At 49.1% G+C, this 23299-nt stretch overlaps 1 protein-coding gene across 1 annotated transcript in view; it reads left to right on the forward strand.

Annotated features, from left to right (window-relative positions):
• Positions 1–11504: 11504 nt before the first annotated feature.
• JPH3 (junctophilin 3) overlaps positions 11505–23299 on the forward strand; it is a 152134-nt gene continuing 140339 nt past the window's right edge. The window contains exon 1 of the mRNA XM_024735531.1: positions 11505–11570. The gene's annotated coding sequence lies outside the window, so the exon portion shown is untranslated. The remainder of the gene's footprint in view (positions 11571–23299) is intronic.

Below are 23299 nucleotides of genomic sequence, written 5' to 3' on the forward strand. Positions count from 1 at the left end.
CGGGCTCGGGAGCGGGCGGCGGAGGGATCTGCGCCGGCACTTGCCACGGCCTCGCGCCTTTGCTCCCAGCGCCGCGGACGGATCCGGGCCGAGCGCCGCGTTCGCAGCTGACGGGCGCCGGGACAAGGCGCAAGTGGGCGGGGAGGCCGCCTCTCACGACAGCCAGGCGGCCGGGCCCGCCCCCCGAGCTGATTGGCTCGGGCTGCGCCTTCTCTGCCCATGATTGTTCCGGGTCCCCAATCCGATTCGCCCCTGACCCGGCCACGCCTCCCTGGGGCTGTCGATCACGTTGGAACCGCCCCGGCCTGCCCCGCGGCGGCCGGCGGAGTCAATTGGCCGGCGGGCCGGGCGGGCCGAAAACCCGAGGCGGATTTCTGGTTGCTTTTGTTCATACAGATCTGCGTGGAGCATTGTTTTAGGTGGAAGCGGGAGGCCGGGCTTCCCGTTTTATTCCTGAGCGTCACAGTAGGAAGGTAGCGAGTGTCTTCGAAAAGCCGCCGGAGCGGGGCTCCAGAGACCCGCGTCCCCATCCCCCCTCTGTCTCTGCGAAGCTGTGTGACCTTGGGCGAGTCGCTTGGCCTCTCTGAGCCCTGGGCGCCTCCCCCGAAAATGAGGGTGATGACAACCGTCCCCGGGGCCCGTGAGAAGGTCGTGAGCTCACAGAGGCCCGGCGCCCTCACCTCTGAGGCGGCTGGCCTGCCTTGAGATGTGACGGGAACAAGCTCTGTACGAAAACCTCATCCAAATTGAGCCATTAAGTCGGCCTCCTTTCAGCGGGTTACTTCCTCAGCTCTGGGAACCGAGAGGACGCAAGCACACCGGCCAGGGTCAGGGAGCATTTGCATTGGCACGGATTCTGGGTTGGGGAACAGGCGGGGGAGAAGCTGGTGGCCCAGCCACCTATAACCCTACAGCTGCAGGCAGCGGTCCGCCATCTCCAGATAAGGAAACCGAGGCCCGGGAGCAAGAAATTCATTCTTCCCTGCCCGTTCAGTAGAACTTTTCTTCTGACGTCCTGTGGTCTAGGACGGGGCCTGTTCCTGCATTTGTTCAGCAGCTCAACGGGGGCCTGGTGGACGCCAGGTTCTGAGCCCTGGGGGGCCCCTTGCGAACAAAGCCTGCCCTCCCGCCTTTGGAGCTGACAACCTGGTCCTGGGCAGTACACAATAGAGATTGATTGAATAAATGAATGCATTTCTTCAGGACATGGTCCAAGGTGCTAGAAACTTCCTAACAAGACGTTCTGCAACCTCTGGACTTCAAAGTTGAACAGACATTGCAGAGCCATACTTGGGGTGGGGGGAGAAGATTTGCTTCCCAATCCCCCACCCCCTCCACTCCTGGGACAAATCTTCCCTGAACCACCTGGTGTTCTTGGCCATTGTGGGAAGGAGCAGGCATCCAGGTGAAGGTCAGTGTAGCTTCCCAAGTGTATTAGGTCCTCATAGGCAGCAGGGGCAAGGCTGGGTCCAGCTGGGTCTCTGCACCTTACTTCCCCAGTACAGACTAATTTCTACGAATAATTTAATCCTTGTTCTCTTCGACCTCACTTTCTCAAGTGATTCCAGGGAAGTGGCCGCATTCCAAAATCTACGACATGAGGAAGTGAGGGAACATGAAAACCAAAACAGTTCACCTTTGCTTTTTTTTGATAAATTTAGTTCCTTGGAATGGAAAGATCTTGGGACCTTATTGGTGCTGGGGTTTTCCTCAAACCCAGCCCTTCATGGCTGTGAAATCCCTAAGCTCCAGTGCCAGTCGACCTGGATTCTACTCCCAGCTCTAGCGGGCTGTGTGACCTTGGCCGTACATTCAACCCCTCTGAGCCTCAGTTTCCTCATTTGTAAAAAGCAGCCGGGAACCCCGCCTCCCAGCTGGCAGTGGAGGTCAGAGATGCTAATGGGAGCCCTTGACAGCTGGGACAACTGAGCCACAAGTAACTGGATCAAGGTCTCCCAGCTCCCAGCCGCCTTCTTGCCACTTCTGCCTGTGCTGTTTGCTATTTAATGTATGCACTGGGGTGAAGGGTGTCCCCCAAAAGGTCTTGTTCACCCAGAACCTCAGACTGTGACTTTATTTGGAAATAGGGTCTTTGTAATTATAATTCAGATGAGAATCAAGATGAGATCATGGACTAGAGTGGGCCCTAAAGGAGAGTGTCCTTGTAAGAGACAGAAAAAACCCAGAGACTCGGGGAGAAAAAGCCATGCAAAGACAGAGGCAGAGCTTTGGAGCCAAGGGGCACCTGGAGACACCAGGAGCTGGAAGAGGCAGGAAGGACCCTCCCCTGGAGCCTTCAGAGGGAGCATGGCCCAGCGGACACCTTGACTTTGAACTTCTGGCCTCCAGAACTGTAAAAGAATACATTTCTGTTGCGTTAAACCACCAAGTTTGTGGTTGTTACAGCAGCCCCAGGAAACTCATACAGTGTTGTTTCCCCCTCACCTTCAGTCTAGCTCAATTTAATTCAACAGATATTAAATCCCTGCCCTGCTGGACCAGACCCCACTAAGGGTTTGGGGCTTCTAAGGAGAAATGAGACCCAGGCCCCCCGACTCTTAAGGAACCGATGGCCTGGAGTCCCTGCTGTGAAGCAGCTGGGCCACCAGTCCACAAGGGAGCTTTCCCTTCCGCACACTGTTCCCTTCCCCAGGGGCCTCCTGGGAGCGGAGCTGGTGGGCACTGACTCCCAGCCGGCCCTGAGGCTGCAGTTTTCTCTGCTCTCCTTGCTCTCCCAGCCACCCGGGGATCCTTCCCTGAAAGAGCCTCCAGCCCTGGGCTATTTGGAGCTTCTCACTTTCCCTTGCTCTGCAGCAGGTGACCCCTGGCTTCCACTGGGACTTGAGTGTTTCTCCAGCTGCTACAAAGTAGAGAGGCCGGGGACCCATGGGAGGAGATTGAAGGGGCATCCCTCCATGTGAGAGAAAGGGGGCTGCAGGTAACAGGGAGGTGGGGCTGTGTGTTCAGCAGGGAGAGATTCCCCACCCAACGCTGAGCAGGACAGCAGGCTCACTCGCTCCTTCAGGCCATACCTGCCATACCTGTGCCTGACACAGGGCCCAGGGATGACATTGCTGTCTAGGAGAGCTCTCGGGCTACAGTAGGACAATGTGTCTGCCTGCATTTTCCATAGAGCTGGGGTGGAGCAGAAATCACTTTAATATTATCTTTGAGAAAGAGAAAGATTTGGGGTTCACCCAAAATTCCCCAAATGATTTTGCAATGAAGCTATGATGTGCGAGGGATGACTTCTTGCATCTGAATCAGTGACACTGTTGAATTACCTCAGTAGGCAGGGACCAGGCTGAGACAAGAGATCAGCCAGCTGGAGTACGGCTCTCCATCTCCCCCACCCCATGGCCTTGCTTCTCCTCTCACGTAGAATCCCGGCCAGAGAGGAAGAGCCCGGAGGCCAGGTTGTGGTTAGGCAAATGAAAACAGAATTAAGATTGAGACTCTGATTAAGATGAGGGTGCCTTAAAAACATAGGCTCCGTGCCTGGACCCACCACTTATTTTTCCCTGAGATGTATGGCCAGGATGTGTGTGGTCTCCACTAAGATGCTTTTGTTTGTCCTAGGCCCTAACTTCCTGTGATTGAGAAAGGAAAGGGACCCCTAATGTGCAGGACTTAAGAAGTACCTCCCTAATCCTACTGCGGGATCCTTGCTCAGTGCCTCGGCTCCTGTTAGCCTCAGTGATGGCCATGAGCCAGTGATGGCCACGAGCCGGTGCGAGGAATCCTGATAGTGCTGTCATTGTTCCCATTTTACAGATGCAGAGCGGTCAGTTGTGGGCCTGGGGGCACGCGGTTCAGATATGTTGGAACCAGATCCTGACCTAAGTCAACTGCCAGGACTCTGTCCCTCAGGGAGGAAAGCACAAAGGTGACAAGTCATTATTCTCTGTTTCTGCAAACTGGAGATTCCAAAGGTATCTTGTGGCATGCCACTTCTTCCTAGCCCTAACTGCTGCCAAAGTCCACCTGGGGTCATAAATGGGCAGTTGACCCCAGCCACATCTGACCCTGTTTCTGCGTGACCACAGGGCAGACCTGCTTTCCAGGGTGTCTTTGACCTTGGGCTGGATGCAGTGTTTCCCCAGTGGGAGTTACCTGGGCTCTTACTTATGCAGATTCCCAAACCGGACCCCAGGTGCTGAGTCAGACTCTGTGGGGCGGGGCCTTGGAATCTGCATGTGGCAAGCTCCCTGGGGCACACCGAAGTTGGACGACCCCCCTCGGGCAAGGTGTTCTTGCTCTCAGGCTTCTAGTGTGCGTCCCTGGGTCGACAACTGCAGTCATAATCAGAGTGAAGTCCGTGTTACAGGCCTACCATTCTGCAAGGATCTCCCTATTTTAGTTTATTTTTTGTTTTATTTTATTTTATTTTTATTTTGGCTGCGCTGTGTGGCATGTGGGCTCTTAGTTCCCGGACCAGGGATGGAACCCATGCCCCCTGCATTGGGAACACGGAGTCTTAACCACTGGACCACCAGGGGAGTCCTGGATCTCCCTATTTTACGGGTGGGGAGACTGAGGCTTAAAGAGGCCATGCAGCCAATGAATAGTGATTCATAAATCATGAATAATTCTCGTCATTAAGTTCTGCAGCCTTACTTCTGTTGCATATTTGCTTGTTATTCACATTTCTATGTTTCTTACGCCGAAAGAATGATATCCTCTGAAAGCTAACTGTTCACTGCTGCTCTCGGTTTTGAGCGTTTTGGGTTTCTTTTGTTTACCTTTTTACAATGGAAGTTTTCAAACGTACCCAAAAGTCGAGAGAATAGCATAGTCGTTCCCCACGTCCCTATGGCCCGGGTGGTCCAACAGAGATGACAGTTTACCACTTTTATTTCATCTATTTCTCTCCGGAGTGGGAGAAATACATGTATTTTCTTTCTGCAGTATTTTAAAGCAAATAAATTGGGGATTTTATATATATATATAAAAACACCTATTTTGTCTGATTGCAAGATAATACATGCTCCTTGTAAAGAGATTATATCTCACTGAAAAACAACTTAAAAGTCAAGTAGTGTCACTTGTCAATCATAACCGACATTAACATTTTAAAATATATTTTTCTAGACACTTTTGTATTCATATATACACATGCACACCTATTTTTACAAAAATGGTATATTTCTCGAAATTAGGACTGTGCTCCCCTTTTTGCCATCTGTTTTGTCCACCTAACAGTATACCCCAGATGTCTATCCATGTCATGGAATGTCTTCCAAATCGTGATTTTCAAGGGCGGCCCAGAATCTTGTTTGAATGTATCATGATTTATTCAACTAATCCCCTGTTGTCAGGCATTCAGGTTGTTTCTGTGATCTGCTGAATTTGAAAAGGCAGTTCTGCTTGTCCTGGACTTTGCCCTAGGCTGAAGCCTGACCCGCCTCCTCTAGATCCTACGTGGGTTTCTGAGAAGTGTCAGGCAGGGGCAGAGACAGAGGCACTGGGTAGTTCCCATTGCCTCCCCAGCCAAGTCTTCAGTTCTTGGTTTGAAGTCTGAAGACACAAGACACACCCAGACCCAAGTGTGGGTGAAAACCACCTTCCAAATGGAGAGAACGTGTTGTTTGGGTGACAAGGTGGTGTAACTCCAAAGTACGGAAAGTTTCTTTTCAAACAATCATACCAGAGCTCACCCAATACAGTAACTCTCCCTCCTTCAAAGTAGTCACCCCGGAATGCAGTCCTCTTACTGAAAGAAAACTGTGATTGCTTGAAAATACATCTGTGAACTCTTTTAAAACTGTCTCCAGAGTCTTGTGTAAATAATGTTTGGATGTACTTTAGGCTGAAAAGTCTTCATGCTTCTAGGTACATTGAGATCTGGGAATAGCCTGTGTTCACCAAATAAATTGCAAACCCAGAATTTGCTATGTCTAGTCTGAGCAGAAACAGGTTTATTAAATTATAGCAGAGAAGTGAGAATCTGGCAGGGTCGGAGAACCGGGTGTGGATGCCATTCTTGTGTCTTTTTGTAAACGAATTGCCTGTTCATGTTTTTTGCCTATTTTTTTTTTTATCAAGTTTTGGGTCTTTGTTTCTGTCCATTTTTAAGATTTTTTTTTTAGTATATTAGGGATATTAGCCCTTTCTCTGTGATTTATGTTTTAAATATTCTCTCTCAATTTGTCAATTGCCTTTGACTTCGTTTATGGTGTTTTTACCTTGAAAAGATTTCTTTTAGTTTTATGTAGTTAAATTTATTCATCTCTTATTGCATGGGGATTTGGAATTGTGGTTAGAAAACCTTTCCTTACACCCAGCTTATAAAGAAATTGACCCATTTTCTCTTCTACTATATATACGGTTTCGTTTTGTCATATTTAGATCCCTGATCTGCTTGGCGTTTACTCTTACGTAAAATATGAGGTATTTGCTTTTGAAACCCAGTTCTATTAGATGTAGTCATTAAACCATCTGTTTTTTGGGTTTTAAAATGCTTTGAAGAGCCAGGCAGAAAGCTAATAAGCAAAGCTATAGAGGGTAGAATAAAATAGGGAGTGGTGAGGTCTACGGCCAACCAGAGATTACATTTAAAAAACACAACCACACAGTGGCTATATTAGTTTCCTAGGGCTGCCGGAAACAAATGATCACAAACTCGGTGGCTTAAAACAACAGAAATTTATTCTCTCACAGCTCTGGAGGCCAGAAGTTTGAAATCAAGGTGTCAGCAGGGTTGGTTCCTTCTGATGTCTCTGAGGGAGAACCTGATCCAGGCCGCTCTCCCAGCTTCTGTGATTCACAGCAATCCCTGGCTTTCCTTGCCTCATGGTCACATCACTCCAATCTCTGCTTCTGTCTTCACGTGGCTTCTTCCCTGTGTGTCTGTGTCCAGACTTGCGTCTTTTCATGAGGACACCAGTTGGATTCAGGGACCACCCTTATCCAGGATGACCCCGTTTAACTTAATTACATCTCCAAAGACCCTATTTCCAAATAAGGTCTCCTTCATAGGTTCGAGGTAGACATGAATTCTGGGGGGACGGAGAGGGAAAAGCAGAGCTATCCGGAGCCCCTGCAGCCTGTGTGCTGAGAGCCTGGGGGCCCTCCATGGATGCCTTATGCTGCTGTTGAAGTCGTTCAGGAGTGACAAAGAGGCTGTTGAATTGGGAAACTCATCAGACTTTACTCTGAGAATCAGTTTTGAAAAGCACTGACAGGTGGTCAGTTTAAAATGTTCTGAGAAAGGGACTTCCCTGGTGGTCCAGTGGTTAAGAATCTGCCTGCCAATGCAGGGGACACGGGTTCGATCCCTGGTCCGGGAAGATCCCACGTGCCACAGAGCAACTAAGCCCACGAGACGGTGACCCAACGCAGCCAAAAATAAATAAATAAAATTAATTAATTGTAAAAAATTTTTAAATAAATAAATAAAATGTTCTGAGAAAAGGAAAAAGAAACCAGAGGCCAAGTCTCCTAAGTGTGAACGAATAGCTGGCCTGCCCCACAGCCTTACAGAAGACAGGCTTGTTCGATATAAGTATTTGGGTTTCCCTCTGGAGGCCAGGCCTCTGTTATGCTTTTTCCTTCAATGTAAGGGGTGAATTCATATTATAAATTCTTCTGTGCCAAAAGTCGGCCCATTTTGTACCAGAGAAGGAGAGGGGTGGTGTCTCCACCCGGAGATCCAGGGGAGGGCTGTCTTTGCAGCTAATCCCCCCTAAAGACCCCACCAGGGTAGGTAGAATTCTAAGGATGCCCCCAGGCTCCACCCCGGCCCCAGTCCCTTGTTATCCAAACACTAACCCAGGTGCTGCTGTGAAGTGATTTTGCAGATTAATGTCCCAGGTCAGGTGATCTTAAAATACGCAGATTATCTGGGCAGCCCTGACTCATTCAGGTGAGTCTTGTAAAAGCGGAGCGTTTTCTCTGGCTGGAGGCTGAGGGGGCTGACAGAGACGTTAGAAGAATCGGGAGGCCGTGACACGCCGCCGTTTCTGCTCTGAAGACAGCTGGGGCCACGTGGGAAAGAATGCGGGTGGCCTCCAGGGCAGAGCATGGCCCCAGCCCACAGCCAGCAAGGACACGGGACCTCAGACCCACAGCCTCGGGGAAGCAGGTTCTCCCGCAGATGGGAGCCCAGCTGGGGGACACGGGGCTTTTCGGCTGTGAGACCTGTACAGAGAACCCAGTAGAGCCTGTTGAGATTTCTGGCCCACGGAACTGTCAGGTGACAAGTGGGTGTTATTTTAAGCCACTAAGTTTGTGGTAACTTGTGCAGCAGGAGATGCTAACCCGCCTCTGCTCTCGATGCAGGTCGGGGAGGACGCGGAGACCGGGGTCAGGCAATTCCATCCCTTCCACTGGCGCACCTCCATCCTGTGTTCACCCGTGGGATCCACCAGAGCTCCTGGTCCCTGCACGCAATGTAAAGACACCACGATGAGCTGGCTGTGGGGGTCCTCTGCTCTAGAGGTTGATGGAAAACCGCCAAGCGCCCCTCTTGTGGTCAACCAGTTACTGAAGACCCGGGAACCAGGTGAGTCTAACCATCTTATATCCAGGTGCTTTAGACCTTCCTAGAACCAAGGAACCTTGATAAAGTCCCTTAATCAATCCCCCCTTTAGGGTAACAGCCCAGAAAATTGCATTCCCGTCCCCCCACCGAAAAAACAAAAAATAAGTAAGCGGCTGAGTGTTGGGCATGTCACAGCTCTGGGTACGCTGCGCCTTGCCGCTCTCCTCCCTCGTAGAGTTGAGGTGGTAGGTGTGGGGCACTTGGCGTCCAGCAGATGCTCAGTTAACGTTAGCAGTGGGGATGATGACCCTCAGGTGGAAGGCTGATTGCACCACCCATCCTGGATATCACCGTTGTGAAGCTGCGTGACCCAGGGCGGGTCTCCCCGTCCCATCACAAAGGTGAGACTAGAGGGGGGACTTGCAGCCCTACCTGCACTGGAGCATCCCCTGGTCTAGGGAGGAGCTGAGCCTCTGCCTGGGAAGATGACCCAGACCCCTGAGCATCACTGAACGGCAATGTCAGGTGTGGGTGGGAGGAGGGGTCGTTGCCGAGCGGGCCAGTTAGGGCTTTGAAAACCAGTGTTTCAGGCATGTCTGAGACAACCCTCACGCATGAGGAGGAACAATCAGAGGATGCTGGAAGGTTTCCTGAGGAGGCGGGCGTGAGGCAGGAGAGGGGGTTGGGGACGGCCCTTGCTTAGGCAAGGATGACCCCAGGCATGGGAGCAGGGGTAGGGGGTCTGATCTTGGAGGTAGACGGCACAGGTGTGGCCCTTACCTCCCCTCCCGAAGAAGACAGAAGGCCGATGTGGTCTCTGTTCTGAGCTGAATTGCTTCCTCCCAGAAGATGTGTTGAAGTCCTGAACGCTGTTACATGGGAATGTGGCCTTATTAGAAATAGGGTCTTTGCAGATATAATCAGATTGAGATAAAATCGTTAGGGTGGATCTTAATCCATTAGGCCTGGTGTCCTCATACGAAGAGGAAACACAAAGGGGAGAGGCCATGTGAAGACGGAGGCAGAGACTGGGGGGAGGCAGCCCCAAGCCAAGGATACCTGGACCCCCAGAAACTGGAAGAGGCAGGAAGGACCCTCCCTAGAGCCCCCAAGAGGGAGCACGGCCCTGCCCACACATGGACTTCAGACTTTAGGTCTCCAAACTGTGAGAGAATCCATTGCTGTTGTTTTAACGCCCCCCCCCACCCCACCCCCAGTTCATGGTCCTTTGTTATGGCCGCCCCAGGACACTGCTCCAGTCTCCAAGGCCAGGGCGGGGATGGCCGATTGGTGAATGTGCAACACTGCCCGTGAACTACCTGAGAGCCATCCCAACCTGTTCTGTCTTGCTGTCTCAGACTACAAAGGTGGGAAAACAAATTTTTATGTGCCCAGCTTCCCTTGCATCCAGGAGTCACTGTATTATCCCGTTCTGGCCAACAAGACCCAAGTACCTCTGCCGAGAAGTTTCTAGAACACTTCTGCTTCTTTAATAGAAGAAGTGTGTCAGGCATCCCTCTTTACCCTCCCCTACGGGGCTTCCTTGAGCACAGCATGGCCGCATTGTAGGGGGGCACGGCACTGGGGACCCTACTGCCAGTGATGCTGGGACATCACCCAGGTGCTCAACTCAGCTTCTCCCACGAGAAAAATAAAACCACATTTGTCAGGTTACTCGGGTTTTCTGCTACCTGCTGCCGAATGCATGCCTTCCTCGATACTGTGGTCTCCCCCCGGGAGCCTTCCCAAACCTGTCTTCCCTCCGGTGGACCAGAGAGGTAAGGGCAGGCGCTCCGAACGTCAGACGAGCAAACTCTAACCGCGGCTCCCTCACCCCCAGCTTGCAATTCGCCCCCTCCTCCCAGCGCCTCAGCCCCCTCGATATGGAGATAAAGATATCGACTTGGGAAGGTGGCTAGATAGCTAAGATAATGCAAGCGCTTGGCAGATGGTTGACAAGTAGCGGCTGCCACCATTTCCAGGAGCATCTTCAGCCCCAGGTCCTAATGTACATAGGGGCTCCACAAAAGCCCCAGCACTGGAGATGCTGTAGACGGGGCTAGGGCGAGGACTGGTCCATCTCACCGGGACTTTGAACAAGCACTTGACACCATATGGGTCCCCTCGCCTCAGTGCGTGGGCGTGTTTACATTACAGACGCCACGTCAGAGAACAAGAACAGCCCTGTATCATCGTGGTCATTGCCACTGAGGGCGAGGGTTCTGTGCACAGAGCACGGCGCCGGGAACTCACCTACCAGGAGACAGACAGCAAGTGACAGAGCTAGGCCTCGAGGCTGGCAGCTCCTGGTGCCTCTGGCCAAGCTAAGGGTTTTGGCACCGAGAGCAGGAAGGGCAGAAGTGCCAGGGGACAGAGCACTTTCATGCCTCATTTAACGTTGTAACATGCTTTGAAATCAATAGATCCTTATCCTCAGCTGGTAAAGGAGGCAATCAGGCCTTGGGGGAGGAGAACAGATACTGGCGGAGCTCAGCCTAGAACAAAAGATTCCTGACCGCAAATCCTACTGCCCTGTGCCCTCCAGAAAGGCAGAATATCAAGCCGGGGTCAGGATGACACCTCTGTGGGCGAGGAGGGTCACTGGGGCTCAGGTGACCCTGGTGTCAAGGAGCTGACACCTGTCGAGACCTACTGGAGGCTGGGTGCTTTGCATCATAATCTCGCTCGGCTCTCTTTGGACTCAGAGAGGCCACTTGCCCATGTAGACAGACAGCAAGGACAGACCCCATATCCTCCCCGCTGTGTGACGCTAATCACCATGGGGGTTTCCTGACCAAGTAGGGACCTTTGCCCGGCGTTTTAACCAGAGCCGGTCTGATACGTATGTATGGTGTATGTTTATATATTAATATGTATTTGGTTTCTGCTTAAGATTTTGTTTGAAGAGGATGTCCTGTGGCTAATGTTTTTAACCATTGGTCCACCTATCACACGTGTGATTCTTGGTGATGAGACTTATTTTCTTTCCTGCAGGGACAGTATTCCTCAAGAACTTCTGGACAGAGCATTCAGAACCATTCCTGGCTACAATATACAGCAAGGCCATGCTGGGATGTCCCAGGTGAAGGTTAGTACTGTCAAAACACATGTGCTGGTGGCTTAATTAAATTCTGAGTTCCCTGAGAGCGGGGACCAGGTCTGATACTTTTTTGTCACTTTGGGTTTCCAGCTCTAGACAGTTGCCTTGTACATAGTAGGTGTTTATTAAATGTTTGAGATGGTCATTCTGAATTCCCAAATAAGTTTTTGTGATGCTTCTCCCAAACAGAAACATTTTCTCCTGTAAAGATCGTGGTACTGTGCTAATTTCTCCAATTAGCGGGATAGCTTGTCTATCAATTATGATCTCTTGTGTATAATTATGGTTCTACCCAAGTGCTTGCAAAGTGGAATGTTTTCAAAAATATTGTTGATATTTCCTTATAACAAAGCATCAATCCCAGGATGGGAAAGACGAGCTGAAAGAGAATTTAGCAGTCAGGCAGGTTAACTTCTTAACGAGCAGATGAAGGAAAGAGGTAAAGGGCTACCAGGGATCACCCAGCCACCCCACTTATCACCCGCGTTGTGGAGTCATTGCTGGTTCAGAAAGTAATTGATGTGATTTACAGCCTTTTCAGATTTTTGATCAACTACGTGTTTTTTATATTATTATTTTATTTATTTGGCTGCATTGGGTCTTCATTGCTGCACGTGGGCTATCTGTAGTTGCGGCGAGCAGGAGCTACTACTCTTCGTTGCGGGGCACGGGCTTCTCATTGTGGTGGCTTCTCTTGCTGTGGAGCACGGGCTCTAGGCCTGTGGGCTTCAGTAGTTGTGGCACGTGGGCTCAGTAGTTGTGGCTCGCAGGCTGTAGAGCGCAGGCTCAGTAGTTGTGGTGCACAGGCTTAGTTGCTCCGCGGCATGTGGGATCCTCCCGGACCAGGGCTCGAACCCGTGTCCCCTGCATTGGCAGGCGGATTCTTAACCACTGCACCACCAGGGAAGTCCGGATCAACTACATGTTTGACCAAATTTCTCTGTTTCTCATATGTGTTAACATTTTGCAATAACATGTGCTAGTCACTATCGATCCATGCTTCTGACATCAGATTTGACTTTATCCATGTACCCTGCTAACTGGCAGCTCCCAAGAGCAGCTCTACTTGCTCACAGTGACTAGTACATGTGAAGTAATCGACTGAATGATTGATGAAACTTGGATTGAAATGTTGCATATGACTTTCTCATTAAGTCTGATGGCCCACTCAGCAGGCATCCTAGACCATCCTGTCTAATTGCTGCTGGGTTTTAGTGAGAAATATCTTCGGTTGCAATGGACAGTGATGTTAAACATTTAGGGTTTGTTTTTCTCACATGACAAGAAATCCAGAGATGGGTAGTGTTGGTGGTGCTGCTCCAGCAATGATGCTCAGTGACGTCAGGGACAGCATCCATGATTCTTTTTGGCCTTTCCTCATGGTACCAATATGGCTGCCACCGCTCCAGGCATCACATCCTACACTAAATGCAGGAAAATCGGAGGAAGGGAAGAAATCAGCAGTGTACAATGCAGTAGTTTGTAGTTAAAAATTAAAAGATTACAACTATGCGCAACCATCACTACAATTTTAGAACATTTTAACCGCCCCAAAAGAAGCCCTCCCGTGAGCCTGGCCGCTGAGCCTGTGCTCCGCAACGGGAGAAGCCACAACAGTGAGAGGCCCGCGTACTGCAAAAAAAAAAAAAACCCTGTACCTATTACTATCACTCCTCAGTTATCCACAACAACCCCAGCCCTGGCAACCACTGATCTATTTTCCACCTCTGTGGATTTGCCTCTTCTGGGCATTTCATATAGATGCAATTGTACAATATTTGGTCTTTTGCCACTGACTGCTTTAAGTTAGCATGCTGTTTACAAGGTTCATCCATGTTGTAGCATGTGTCAGCTTTCCCCATCTTTTTGAGGTATAACTGACAAATAAAATTAAATACATTTTAAGGTGTACAACCTGATGATTTGATGTACACATACACTGTGAAGTGATTACCGCAATCAAGCTAATTAACATTTCCATCACCTCACATAGTTACCTTCCTTTTTTTATTAATTGAAGTATAATTGACCTACGTCACTACATTGGTTCCAGGTGCACAACATAGTGACTCAGTGTCTCTATACATAACAAAATGGTCCCCACCATAAGTCTAGTTACCATCTGTCACCATACAAAGTTACTACAATAGTATTGTTTGTATTCCCCATGCTGTACAATTCCATTCCCATGACTCATTTATTTTGTAACTGGAAGTTTGTACCTGTTAATCTCCCTCACCTATTTCATTCATTCCTCCCACCCCCATCCCCTCTGGCAACCGTGTATAAGTCTGTTTCTGTTTTGTTATGTTTGTTCATTTGTTTTGATTTTTAGATTCCACATATAAGTGAAATCATTCTATTTCTCTTTCTCTGCCTGACTTATTTCACCCAGCATAATACCCTCCAGGTCCATCCATGTTGTCACAAATGGCAAGATTTCATTCTTTATTGTGGCTGAGTAATAGTCCTTGACTATGCATACCACATTTTCTTTATCCATTTATCCAGCAATGAACAGTTGGGTTGCTTCACTATCTTGGCTATTGTAAATACTGCTGCAGTGAACATAGGGGTGCATATATCTTTTCAAATTAATGTTTTTGTGTTCTTCAGAAAAATACCCAGAAGTGGAATTGCTGGATCATATGGTAGTTCTATTTTTAATTTTTAAAGGAAGCTCCATGTTGTTTTCAGAGTGGCTGCACCAATTTACGTTCCCACCAACAGTGTATGAGGGTTCCTTTTTCTCCACATCCTCGCTCCTCCAATACTTCTTATTTGTAGTCTTTTCGATAATAGCCATTCTGATAGGTGTGAGGTGATATCTCATTGTGGTTTTGATTTGTATTTCCCTGATGATTAGTGATGTTGAGCATCTTTTCACGTAATGTTGGCCATCTGTGTGTCTGCCTGGAAAAACGTCTATTCAGATCCTCTGCCCATTTTTCAAGCAGGTTATTTTTTTTTATGTTGAGTTGTATGAGTGCTTTGTATATTTGGATATTAACCTCTTGTCAGAAATCTCATTTGCAAATATCTGTCTCCCATTCAGTAGGCTGCCTTTTCGTTTTGTTGATAATTTCCTTTGCTGTACAAAAGATTTTTAGTTTGATATAGTACCATTCGTTTATTTTTGCATTTGTCCCTTGCCTGAGGAGACAGGTATAAAAAAAAAAAAGAAAATACTGCTAAAACCACTGTCAAAGAATGTACTGCCTGTGTTTTCTTCAAGGATTTTTATGGTTTCAGGTCTTACGTGTAAGTCTTTAATCCATTTCAGTTTATTTTTATATATGGTTAAGAAAGTAGTCCAGTTTGATTCTTTCACATGTAGCTGTCCAGTTTTCCGAACACCATTTATTGAGGAAGCTGTCTTTCCCCCATTGTATATTCTTGCCTCCTTTGTCATAGATTAATTGACCATATGTGTGTAGGTTTATTCCCGGGCTCTCTATTCTGTTGCATTTATCTATGTGTCTGGTTTTGTGCCAGTACCATACTGTTTTGATCACTTTAGCTTTGTGGTATAGCCTAAAGTCAGGAAGTACAATGCCTCCAGCTTTGTTCTTCTTTCTCAAGATTGTTTTGCCTATTTGGGGTCTTTTGTGTTTACATACAAATTTCAGAATTATTTGTTCTAGTTCTGTGAAAAATGCCATTGGTATTTTGATAGAGATTGCATTGAATCTGTAGACTGCTTCAGGGAGTAGGGTCATTTCAGCAACATTAATTCTTCCTATCCGTGAGTACTGTAAATCTTTCCATTTGTTTGTATTGTCTTCAATTTCTTACATCAGTGTCTTATAGTTACTTTTTTTGGCCTGTGATGAGAACACTTAAAAGCCTACTGTCTTAGCATATTTCAGGGGCACTATACAGTATTAACTCTAGTCACCATGCTGTATATTAGATCCCCAGAACTTATTCATCTTGTAACTGAATGTTTGTACCCTTTGATCAACCTTGATTGCTGTTTGTGATGACATTTTATTCAGCATTGTTGGGGCCATGGTTACCTGATACATTAGGCAAACCTCATTGTTCACCCCTGGGGTAGTAGGAGAGCATTCATTAAGCAGACACTAGAGCATAGCACAGAGGTCCAAGGCACTGTCTCTCTTAGGGAGTTTACATCTCTAGCCAGGGAGCATAATGTACACACATGAATGAAGAAAGCCCTTGGAATCATGGAGGTTTGCTGTGCTTGCTTCTTATATTATCACCTCACAAGGCAATGAAAGCTGCTGGCTACCAGGAATTATAGTGGGCACTTTATATATTTAATTCTCAGCATGGCCCTGCAATAGAATAGATGCTCTTGACTACATGTACCAGAAAATCCAACCCAAAGGGGCTTAAACAAAAAAGAAATTCATTGTCAAAAAGTCCTGAGGTGTGAAGATTCTGGAGTTGGTGAATGTATTGGCTCAAGGACACCGTTGAGGACCCAGGCTTCTTCTGCCCTCCTCAGTGTGTCAGCCTTGACCTTAGTTTGGCTCTCCTCATGCTCACAAGTGGCTGCAGCTGTTCCAGGCATCACATCTGGCATCCAGAAGAAGAAGAAAGATTATCTTTCTTTGTGTAACAATTTTAAGGGCAAAAAAATAAAAACAAACAAAACAAAAATCTTTTACTGAAGCCCCTTAACTTAGGTTGTATCATATGCCCATGCTTAAATTAATCACAGACAAGAGGAAGAGAGTCATCATGGTGGCCCTTGACCAATCAGGATATGCCTTCTGGGGCTGGAGCCAGCCTCTCCTGAAGCCCATGGATGTGCAGAGAGTGTGGAAGCCAGAACAATGTCAGGGCTCTGCTTGCAAATGAGGACACTGGGGCCCACAGAGGTTATATAACTTGCAGGAGGTCACATCTGGTATACTGTATGCCAGATTTCTAACGCAGATCTGTCTCACCCCAAATCTCTCTCCACCAGACTACACTGGTTCTTTACACGAGGTGGCAAGGTTGGATAGGTAAGGGCTTATATCATTACAGGGCTGTTATTACCTTCTTTAGGTCATAATCACGGTGACCATTGTACTCCATTCGAGCCAGCTTATGAGTGCGTGGGTGCTCCGTAATCATTACTCTTATAGCTGGGCAGGTACAGTCTAGCCCCAGATAATCCCATAGCTCATTCCAACATTGTGTGAAAGTCAAGTCTTCCAGCTTAATCACCTCCACTTCTCTGGAGATGGACTCTGCAGCCTCTCGCGCTTTCTTCCTCCTTGTCTACCCCTCAGCTAGTTCTCCGGATGAGCGCCATGCTAGGACTGGGAAGGAAGTTGTTGTGTCTGCCTGCATCACTCATTAGCATCCCTGGGAAGTTTGACGAGGGAGGAGGTTCGAGTGGCTGTGCGTCATGAGGCTGGAGCATCCCTGGATTTGCTGTCTAACCCATCTATGGTCCACTGCCGCGGCTAAGTGGGGAGTGGGTGCCACTGGCATGGAAACGGGCTATGCCCTGCCTTGGTCCTGAGCTGATCGGGGCTAAAACCTTCCTGCCATCTGGGTTCATGAACAGTTAGCGACGTCAGAAGCGGGACAGCTGGGAAAGCCCAGAGCTTTGGAAACTTGGGTTCTGTCTTTCCTACCTTGGCTTTGGGCGTGCCACTTATTCCCTCTGTACCCCAGTTTTCTTATCTGTGTAATGGGGCACCGCATTGCAGGGCTACTATGTAGCTCAGGGACCAAGGATACTGAGACTTGACAAATGGCTGGCACCCAGGGGCAGCGGCCATGAGTGCCATTATCACTGGACTTGGGCCAGTAAAACTTGGGACGAAGTCAGGGCTCCTCCATGAAACTGTTGAGTTTTATAAACTATGGGCCAATTTCTTACCACACTTGGGTGTGGCCGAGTTGGATTCAAATGAAGTGAATTGATCCGGTAGTCACCTGACATCTTGGCAGACTCTGAAATGAGAGTTTAAATTTTCCTGTGAAGGCAGACTTCAAAGTCTCGTGAGCTTCCTCACTTTGTCCAGGGAACTCCGAAAGAAGCATTCCATGGATTTATGTTTCCTTCCGGGTGAGTGTACCAGCTCCCTCTGGCTGCTTGGTACCTTAACATGTATTTATTATCTTACAGTTCTGGAGGTCAGAAATTAGTCTTTTTTTAAAAATATTTATTATTTTTTTATTTATTTAGGCTGTGCCATGTCTTAGTTGTGGCATGCATGTGCGATCTAGTTCCCTGACCAGGGATCAAACCTGGGCCCCTGCATTGGGAGTGTGGAGTCTTACCCACTGGACCACCAGGGAAGTCCCTGAAATTAGTCTTACAAGTTTAAAACACGTGCATTAAAAGTGCAGTGTGCTCGGGCCTTCCCTGGCCATCCCGTGGTTAAGACTTTGCCTTCCAGTGTAGGGGGTGAGGGTTCGATTCTTGGTCAGGGAGCTAAGATCCCACATGCCTTGCCGCCAAAAAACCAAAACATAAAACAGGAGCAATATTGTAACAAATTCAATAAAGACTTTAAAAACGGTCCACATCCAAAAACAAGAAGTGCAGTGTGCTCGATGCTCCAGGCTGTGGCCACACTCCTGGGGTGACACCATCTGCTGAGCACCAGGAAAAGATCCTAGGTCATTTCTGAAGACTAAGAGATCTGGCTCTGGATTGACATTGGCCCTGTGTATCCACGGGAGTCCAGACAGGAAGACAGACCACCCCAGCTCTTTTGGCAGGAGAATTCAACACAGGGCACTGGTGGAACAGGCGTGGAAGGCTGGAGAGGCAGAGAGGTAACATGCAGTAGCAGAGGGCAACACAAGCTCGGCCCCCGGAGGGGTGATGCTGCACGTGGTCACTCCTCACCTGTCTCCTAATGCGTATCCTTTGGAAAGAGCGAGAATTCCCCTGCAAAATCCCGTTGGCTGGTTTGCTAGCTCTTAGCCTACTGCAACATAAAGCTGTGACATGTTGGCTTCACAAAGTGGATTTGCAGGTTCTATACCCACCTCGTCTAGTCCTAACTAAATTAAACACTTGCCTTAGAAAGATTCCTGCAAAGAAACTGAGGATTGAAGCAAATACTACGAATCTTGAACACAAGTAAGAGCCAGAAAGCAGCAGAGGCAACTGTCCTATTCCTGCCCAAGCTCTTTATCAGACCTGTCCCATGGAGAAAACAAAGACGGCCATCCAATCTGACCTCAAAGACAACCCCAGATTCCAGATGATCAAGAAGTCTATTTGAAACACCTATTCAAAAAGCCATGATTATTGGCAAAAATCCTCGCCCAAAGGCATCTTTCTGCCTTGAGTCAGTGATGATAGAAGCTGACAATTAGCAGGACATTAAAAAACATTATTTCATCTTTTACTCAGCCCTTAAAAATTTCCCTGTTGAGGGAATTCCCTGATGGTCCAATGGTTAGGACTCGCCAGGGTTCAATCCCTGGTCAGTCCCACAAGCCACACAGTACGTGCCCCCCACCAAATTTCCGTGTTGATATGGGTCTTATGATTTTTGCATAAAATATGAGAACAGAGGCACATGTGTATAATTCATAAATTTTAAAACACACATATATTGTGCTGGAAAGTTTTTGCCCTAAAGAATTCTTGTCTATTAGCTGTCAAAACAAAAACGGAAACAAAAACCCCATTTCAAACAGTGACTGATTGTAGGAAACATTTTAGCTTTATGCACTATGTAATCGAGAACTCTGTAACGGGGATGGCTACAGGCAAATGGTGAGGGCCTAGATGTTTTTTTTATTGGTGGGGAGAGCCTGCTGTACAGAGAAGGCGTTTGCTAGAGGATTTTGTCTGTTTGTTTGTTTGTCTACTGATTTATTAGAACTGGACTAAGGAGCCCCTTCCCCCCTCCGTGTCGTTCTTACTTCTCAGCAGAGTGAGGGTTGGGTGGCGGGGAGACTAGAGCATCTAATAGCCAGAAATGGGGGGACGGCTCTGGCTCCCCTACCGCACATGGGTGACAGTCCTAAGTGCACAGGACCTTACAGAGAAAACACAGTTGTGGATCTTTCTCCCCTTCAAGACTTCAAGGGGCAGGAAGTGGAGACCAGTGTCCCTCCCCCGCTTCACCCAGAGCCCACGCCTGGCTTGGCGACGGAGTGTGGAGACATATGCATTTGGATGGTTGGTAGGGATTCTTACCCAAGTCTTTCAAGGAGAACTTGACCTCCCTGAAATTACACACAACATTTGCATGTAAATGCCTGTACCCACTTTTTACAGCAAAGGGTCCATAACTTTCACCGTATTCCCAGATAAGCCTGAGACCCAAGGGAGGTTGACAAGAGTTGGGAAAACATCGCTCTGAGCTCAGGCTGGGTTCTGGCCGCAGGACCATCACATCACCTCTCTGAGCCTCTGCTTTCCTCATCTGGACGATGGGACAATCCTGCCCGCCCCCCCACCCACCCCCAGTTGTTGCCATGGACACGCAGAGCAGTGATGCCCAGTACCAGCAACACCAGCCTTTGCTGACCCTGTCCTGCTCCCCAGGGCTGCGCTGGCCTCCCTGGGTTCCTGGCTACCAGGTTCCCCAGCAGGCGTTTTGTTTGTTTGGAACAAGTTCCTGGGGTCTCCTGGAGAAAAGATTCTCAGCCGAGTTCCAGAAAACAAACACGCTCCTCCCCGCTTGCAGGTCTCCCAGCTGCTCCCTTGGCCCCCCAGCTGAGAAAAAGTGATGTTAGGAATGTTTATCTCTTGAGGAAGCCGAAGAGCACCTTTTAGCGGAACAAGCAGAAACCGCAGGAGGGGTGCAGGGGGGCTTGCCAAAGCGTCCTAGCGTGGCACTCTGGGAATATCCGTTTCCTTTGTTCTGCCTCGGCTAACAGTGCCTCCAAGAGAGGCTGTCAGCGGGGCTGGAGACATCGGCTTTCTTGGCCCAATCATGGTCGTTTCATGTCACAAAACACACTGATGTCTCAGACCAAAGAGACTGGTCCTCAACTCCAGCTTTCAGCCTGTAGGCAATGTGAGGGGCCCTATACTGTGGTCGATATCTCAGCATCCCTTCCTGTCCTTAGGTGCCCTCTTGCGTGAAGAAGCAGGGCTCTTGGCAAGGTTCGTGCTGATCACATAATGGTTAAGGGCCTCAGTTCTGTAATCACATTGACCGGGGTTTGAATCCTGGCTCCACCACTGAAGAACTGTGTGACCTTGGGAAAATTACTCCATCCTTCTGAGCCTCAGTTTTCTAATCTGCAAAATGGCAATAACAAGCATTCTCACCACAATGGGTGGTTCCGAGACCTGAATGTGGTCATCGTAATAAAGCGTTCAGTATAGGTAAGCGCAGACATGTGGAAAGGAGGTCGCAAAGGGTAGCTAGTGTTATTTCAGTTGTCCGATTATAAAATCGGAAAGTGGCAAAACAGAAAAAAGTTCAAAGAAGAAAACCAAAAGCACTCGTGACCCCACGCTCTGGAGGCAAACACTGCTGGCCTGTGGTTAGGTTGCCGTTCAGTCTATTTTCTTTCTTTCTCTCTTTTTTTTTTTTCATTGAAATATAGTTGATTTCCAGTCTATTTTCTGTGCATGTGTATTTCATAGACTCATCTCACTGTGGAATGAGTACAGCTTACATACGTATATACGTGCTAACTTTTCTTAATTCCAGGCATGATGTTTCTTAACCCACTTTTTTTAAACTTAAAAATATATCGAGAACATTTTCTCAAGATCATTACATTTTACCATATTGCATATTTTCCCACACTTTGATGTTTCTGAAATAAAGATGTGTTTTAGAATCAATGTCAAAAGAAACATGCCAGCTATTTCTTCTCTTTCTCCCCTGAAAAGGGGGTTATGAAATGGGTGTTACACGTAAGGAATGATGGTATCTCAGACTCAAAATAACGGCGCTTTCAGAAAAACACTTCTTAAAAACCATATAGTATTCTTGGGTGCCTCTGCCATAATTAACGTAACCCACTTCTAATTTTGGACATTTCAGCTCCTTCCGTTTTTTTTTTTTTTTTTTTTTAACTATCATCAACAATGCTGCCAAAGAAAACGTATGGCAGGAAGTACAGTCTGGTGGGTTGCTGACCCAGTGGGACGGAGGTGGGTGGAGAGGTCAAGGGCACAGCCAGCCTGTGGTGACCTTGTAGGGAGGAAGGTGGGAGATAAGTACCGGCCCCCTTCCCCTTCCTTCCTCCCTCCAATCTCATGCCAGGGCTCCCTGCTGGCGAGGAAGGGGGGCACAGTTCTTCAGGTCACCCCCCGGGCACCGTGGGGAGGCACCCCAGATGTGCAGGCATGATGCCCAGCGCACATCTGCCCTGGTGAATCGAGGTACTGGCTTTAGGCTGGGAGCTTACCACGCGGGCTTTCCCTTCCCGTGGAACAGAAGGCGCAAACCGAGCGCGGCCCCCACCAGCGCCAGGCACAGACTTGGGAGCCCACATGCTCCGAGGCAAGTGCGGAGATGCTTTCTCCTTTTCTGCAGTTCTGGCTCATGCCTGCGTCTTGGGTAGGATGCTATTCTTAAGCGCCTGACTCTGTGGATTTGTACACGGGAAGGGAGGAGAGGGGATTGACACCGTGCAGGGGTGGGCAAGGGGGCGCTGCCTGTGTGCTGTGCTAACAATGGGGCTGGGGTTGGCGGGCTGTCACACCCACTGCCGACGTTAATCACATCCTGCCTTGCCTTCCCCAGCAGCTCTGACACAGGAGGCCACACCCCGCTTCTGGAAAGCTCCGCTCAGACTCTAAGGGTGCTTCTTGGCCACGCTTCCCCTGTTCTGTCCCTTCCCCCCCCCACCCCCCCCCCAGTTGGGCCCCTCCCCCCCCCCCCCCCCCCCCATGGATCCTGCTGCTGGCTCTGGAGGCTGGGTGGGCCCTGGGCTACCACGAGAAGCTGATAAAGCACTTTGTACAGCAGGCTCTTTGACGGGAGGACGCCTGTCCCCTTTGGAATGTCAGCGGTTGTGTGGGGCAGGCTCACAGGCAGGGTGTGAGGCCCAGCGTGGTCACTTGCAGCCAGGGTTTTGGGGTTGCAAGCAACAGAAGTGGTTGGGGGAGGGGGTTACTGGAAGAAGGTGAGCTAGTTTACAGAATAGAGAGGAAAGATGGACAGCAGATTACAGGACGGAGAGGAGAGTCACAGTACCAGGGATGTGGGAGAGGCACGGTTAACAGCCTGGAGGCAGGGGGGGCTCAATTTGCCCCATTTTACAATCCGAAGTCAGAGGGGAGGGGACTTGCCCAGGGTCATGTGGTTCATTGGAGGCACAGCCAGCCCTGAGCTCAGACCCCTGACATGGTGCGGTGGGACCAGCGCAGGTCCCCAAAGAAATCCAAAGCCAGCAGGTCCTTCCGGCAAAGGGAGTGCTTACTCCAGGGCTGCCTCCCCTCCTGGATCCTGACCCCTGGGCGTTGCTTTTTTGGGATTGGCGGGCAGGCTGTGCCCCAGGCAGAGGGAGGGGGGCTCAGGCAGGACCGGGGTGTGACTCATTTCTGCCTACCCAGCCAAGCCCCAAGTGGGGAGGCTGGCCAGCAGGAGCCCATGCGCAGCCACTAAGCAGCTGCCGGAATCCTGCTCGGTGGCCTCAGTTTGCAGAGGCCACAGAAGCACGGCCTTGGCAAGATTCCAGGCCCTGCCTCTCTGACCACCAGCAAGCCCACCCCGCCGGCGTCCACTGCCATGACGAGTCCCGCCCTTCGGGCTCCGGACACACCAGACATCTCACCCATCCCTACCCACTCCCCACCCCTTATCCCCTCA

This window comes from Neophocaena asiaeorientalis, unplaced genomic scaffold (assembly GCF_003031525.2).
Source record: "Neophocaena asiaeorientalis asiaeorientalis breed wild unplaced genomic scaffold, Neophocaena_asiaeorientalis_V1.1 scaffold40, whole genome shotgun sequence".
NCBI lineage: Eukaryota > Metazoa > Chordata > Mammalia > Artiodactyla > Phocoenidae > Neophocaena > Neophocaena asiaeorientalis.